We start from the raw sequence: 6,000 nt of genomic DNA on the forward strand, positions 1-6,000 counted from the left end.
GTCTCATATTTCCTTTCAAAACTTCCAAGTTTGAGTAAAAACAGCACAGAATGAGACGGCCGTGTATGCATGGATTTAAATAGATATATTAGAGCTAAAGATATAAAATGGCATGATATACCATGATACAAAAGTGTAAGATGCGTATCATAGAGCCGTGGGACTTTTTCCTCTTTCTTTTTTCTTATGTTAGCTTTCTTAATTCTTAGTTTAATGAAAGTTTTGAAAATTAATATTATTTTCCAGTGATGGATCTGTTCAATTTCAAACAACTAACATTCATGTCAATCTTCTAAATATTGTATTTTGTCACTTTTTGGCCAAACAAAGAAATGTTGTTGAGAATTTTGTGTGTGTTTTGATTTCAGTTTTAAAGTCTTGTTCAAAATATGTGATACTGTGGAATTGTAAAGCCATTATTATGTATATTATATACATTATATACACACACCGTGTATGTCTATATAGCATGAGATGACCTGTGGTAATAAAAAAGAATAATTCAGTTTGTTTCTTTTTGGCCTCGAGTCACTATTCGTAAAAAAGTCTCAGATCCTTTTTTTAGATGTGCCGTCCACGCCATCTGTTATGCCAAAATTACTCAATTGGAAATAAATGTGGGCATCAACATTAGTTGTATGACAAAACAACCGACAGAATACATTTCAAAACCTTCATGCTTCAGACCATTTCCATTACAGTTATTCTGAAATGGCTTTACTTGTAAATGTCAAAGACTAAATGGAGGTGACTATAGATTGAAAATGAAAACCAGCAATGTGCTGCATGGTATGATAGAAAAATACCCAAAACTACAATAGTTGCAAAATGTTACGATTTCATTGGTCAACACTTTTGATGTGGCCACCTAGTGAACATTTGACCATTTATAGTTCTTATTTATTGATACAATGTTTCGTAGAGCTATTGCCATTTTTTCCATATGACACAAGTTTAATCCTATTGGTTGAGATGCGAACATGTGACCAGCATCAAAACACAGTATATGATGTTTTTTGTTGCTTTTGCTGCTTTAAGAAGTTCTCGTACAGTTCTTTCCTTACTTTATTTCAATTTTATGTTAAAATGAACCTTTTTAGTTTTTTATCAATTGACACAAACGTTCAGTTAAACATTGAATGTTGTCATGCTGTGACAAGTTGTAAGTACAACAAAAAGAAAAGCACCAGGTTTGCATGCGATCACACAGTTTACTTCAAAGTTATTTAACGGAGTCATTACCTTTAGCGCCACTTTGTTCCCTGTTCTGTCAGTTTAATGGTGCAGTTTGTTAATTGAAGTATGCACTATTCCAATAGACACTAACCAAATGTACTTAACGTTCTACCACTTAACTCAATGAGATCGAAGACGTTTTCCATACGGCAGCGTCCGTATCTAGAAGTTATGGAGTTTATGACCTGTTTAATCAGCAAAGATCAATTAGTTCAAAATTACAGATATTTTTCGAGACTGCTCAGGTGAACAATTTCAATTAGTTTTTTGCATTAGATGGATGTGACCGAATTGCATGGCGATTATTGTGCCATCATAACACGATTTGCTATTCAAAGTCACCGGTGCATCAGTAATATGTTGGATTTGCCGTGGGCGTGGGAGCAAAAAAAGAACTGAAATGGATTGAAATGATCCAATCTCAGCCTTATCCTCTCCATCTCTATTGTGCACCATTTGTTTTATTTATCCCCTCCCACAGCACGTCTCGTGATAGATTGGTTAACACTACCCATGGATCATTTAAATGTCAGTTAATAATTGTAGTCCACAGAGGGGTTTGCGAAGTGTGCATTATTCACTTTTAAGGGATCGTCGCTCTGATCCATCTTTCAGCTGCATGCCTTCGTTTCTTCTGTTTCTGTCAAATATCTGCTCACTAAATCCAGGGCTTATGAAAATGTCACAGATATTTCAGCCCACTGAACCACTTCACTCCTTGAGATATTTCACTTCTTATTATTTGCCGCATATGGAAAAGCAAAAATATGACTACATTTAATCTCTCTTTAGTCTGTTCTCTTGCCTCTGCCTTCATGTCTCCGTATTTGTTTTTGCAGCCGCTACAAAAAGTATTGTATGAAATAGATACAACAGTAACGATAAGAAAAGCTTCCCCAACACTTGGGCCCTTCATCTTGTTTGTGGATAGCAACACAACAGAAACCATTACAGAAATTAAATTCTATTGGTTTCCATTCAAATACCATTATGAACCATTAACCTTTTCCATTAAAATCATTACAAAATGTATGTTTCTTGTGTGTTTTCAACATTATTCCGGTAGAATTAAACATTGCAACGATAGTTTCCATCCCATACCGGTAGAACCATTACAAATTACAAAACCAATACATATCCCTTTAAAACCATTACTTTAATGGTTTCTATAGTTGCTTTCAGCAGGGTGCTTAGATCATGTTGACATTAGCTTACATTAAAAACTGTTTACAATACTACTAGATTGAAAAGGTAACTACACTGTTCTGAAACCACAATTATAAATATAGATATAGATTGTATAATTGTAGTAAAAGCACACATGTCCCAAAAAGTTCAACCAAACTATTCATGCTTATGATAGAAATCTGGCCCACATTAAGTTCTGTTCTCCTCTTTTTCCTCATTTTCTGTCCTCCCTCAGCTCTTGCACAGACACAGAAGACAGAAGGGAAATCAATGCTGTAAAAACCACTAGATCTGTACCAAAAGTTGCATGATACATGGCTGGACGTAGTGCCAAGATGAGCGGAGACTGGCAGCATTGCAATTTACTGCCTTAAGGAGTTTATCAGTAGCGGGCTGGCCAATGTTCCTGCAGCGCTTTGGCAGCTTGGCTTCTAGGCAGTAAAACGTGTTGGCTGGACACCAGAGAGGTATGAGCTCTGTTCGACGGGCACCGCTAGACTGTACTAAATCTAGTTCTGTATGCGATGCTTGTGTGGTTGTAGATCAAAATTATTTTACTGCTGCTGGAGATGGATTGTGAACTTTAAATGCCACAGAAAATGTGTCCGTGTCGCAGTGCAGTCAGATTTTTGGTTGTGATTTTATATTTAAATACATTTTGTTAACTTATACAAACAGTTGCAGTAATGCTGCGGTATCCTATATAGTAAACTATTGTAATCCGTGGTAAAATTCGATTGTTTTCTTTAAAAAATATATATAAATAGTCAATATTAAAGTATACTATAGTATTTACTTAAGTTTACAATTCACTATATTGAATGCTAAAGAATATTGTTTAGCAATACACTGTAATTTACTGTAGTAAATAGAAAAGTATACCACGGTATTTCAATCACGTAGGGGTGTTCAGTTTTATTCTTTTAAATCGTTTTGTTTTTTATTTAACTGCATTAAAAGGACTCATGTTTTCTGTTTATGCCTGCAGGAATGAACGTTGGCTGAGAATTGCTTTCAACTCCAGAAGGGGGAGATGTTGCACCATTCGAAACGCGAGCAACGTAAGTACCCTTTCAATTCCGAGATTTCCCAAATCGCCCATTAAGCACAGGATTTGGAGAAAATAAAATGTAATTGCAGATTCACCATTGACTGTCTGGTAATAAACTATCTGAGCTAAGTCATAGAACATTCAATTAAAGCTGAATTGAATAACACGTAATGCCAAATGTCTTCACATTTGCAAAAATCAACACATTGAAATTGCACGAAATGCAGGGGTTCTAAAATTGCAAGAACGAACGACAAAAACATCGAACAAGTGATTTCAAATAAAATAACTAAGTCATATGGCATATACGTGTTTTAAAAGCATTGAAAGAACATATAGCCTACCTTTAAACAATTTGGTTTAGTTGTTAAACAAATCGATAGGCTACTGTTTGACCAAAAATGTCATTCTGTTTCTTTAAGTGGAACGCCAAACGAGCTATAAAAGGTGAGCACGTGTAAGCTATTAATTGTACATTGCATTACATTACAGTGGTTTTATAATCATATTCCCTTGAGTAATGGTGCAGAAGACAGTGAAGTCAAAAGCACGTATGCGAATAAATTAGAATTACGCATTCAGATTGAAATATCAAGGCAGAGCTCAAAAGCAACACTACCATCCAAACGAAGACGTTGTCTGCCTTGTATTCAAACCCAGATTTGTACTGACGTGCTTTGAGACTAAATTTGTCCTTAAAAACCAGCAATGCATAAATGGGTATGTTTAGCATTCCAAAAAGGGTCCTCGGACATACCGTTTTCAAAGCCTCTTTTGCTCATGTCTCTTTGGTTATCAATGCGCTGAATCCTTATGCTTTGTATTTTGAATCTCGCTGGGACTAAAAGATGCACAATTGTCTCCAGGATATTTGCTCTGGTTGCACAAACGTATTCGTCTGTTTGTACTGAATAGCCAAAAATGGCATCTACGTTTGATGAAATTACTTTTCCCTTATAGAATAACGTAACACCAATGCAGTGAATAATGCAGTATCACAAAACTTGGAATTTGAAAGCATTGTGATGGGATGAAGAATTCTCTCTATTATATTGGATAAGTCGAAAAGCCCTTCTTTCCATCCCCCCTTCATTTCAGTTAAACCACCGGTATCTTTTGGGATTCTTTGAGGATTCTTGTTGGATCCCGTAAGGATCGGTTCCAAATGATGATAGAAATCCCTTCAGCGCTTCTTTTAACCCTGTGGCTTTTTATACAATCCATCTCTATAGGAATCACGCAATTTGGTCAGTTTCCCAGGCATATTCTTTTAAATAATTTTTTTTATTAACTGAGCTCTTTCATCAATCATCGTGTGGTCTGTGTTGTGTGCGTCTGTGTGATCAAACAGAGAGTGAGAGCTATGTGGGCGTTGAACGCACTGCTTCGGCTGAAGAGCGCACTGCCTACATCTCAGCACGCCTTTGCTCTGCGCCTGGCGTCTCCAGTTATCCTCAGTGCGGTACCATCGTTTCAGGTATGAGCTCTTTGCCCGCGATGAGCAACGTTTTGTGATATTGTACGAACGGACACGTACGCTTGGAGATATGGAAAGTACTTCGCCCCGGAGACCGTTTCAGCACCACTTTGACTGGACAGCGCAACAGCTTCTTCCCCTTGGCATCGCGCTCCGGGAGATTTGCCTTTGATTTCCATACGCGTGGAATGGAGTTTGTCGGACCGGGGGGCCATCGTACCTCAAGTGATCTGCGCCATACAACAAAATCTGCAGGTGATCATGCTGGAGGTGTTTGACTACAGCAGCGCCAAAAAAAGGAACGGTGAGTACGCTCGGAAATGGGTCAACTTTGAACATCACTCACGCGTTCCGTGCGCAAAAGAGCGCGATATCTTTCATTGTTGTCGGTTTTGTATCACTGTCTGTTCGTTTTCACGTAACAATCGAGGTAATCGCGATGCTTGTGAGAAATTTAGAAAGAGAATGCATGCAAATAGTGAGCAGTAGCGCGGTGCGGTTACAGCACCATGGCGAGCAAGATTCGAATACTTTTTGTGATTTCTCATATGATAATTTCGTGCTTGGCTTTATTGCTTTAGTGTAGAAAATAGTCGATGTAGTAATGTTAAGTGCAACCCATCACTTTATTTGATTCACGTTTGACTGTTTTGTATCAACGCCCCTGCGTAACAGTGAACGCAATATGCATTGATTTATATAGATTTGATCTATATAAGGATTTGATTTCAATTTCGCTTTAATGTGGATAGACGTGTCTCTAAGTAGGATAGATGGGTTTCCCGTGATGAGAATATTTCAATGGTTGAACAAATGACATAAAGAATGTGTTGGTCACTTGCTGCTGATATATAAGTAGATCTAGGCTGTGGAAGTCTTGAGCAAGGAGAGATTTTTATCAGCCTCCAGATGTCGAACCCTAAGGCACTACGGACCAGATGGCCTTCTTCAAAAGATGCCTCTGTTTAAAAACTTTTCCAAATGTCTTCATGCATTTTGTTATGAACAATACTCATTGCTGCCTAATTCCGCATGTGATCATATTCAT

Source organism: Barbatula barbatula, assembly GCF_947034865.1.
Source record: "Barbatula barbatula genome assembly, chromosome: 7".
In the NCBI taxonomy this organism is placed as follows: domain Eukaryota; kingdom Metazoa; phylum Chordata; class Actinopteri; order Cypriniformes; family Nemacheilidae; genus Barbatula; species Barbatula barbatula.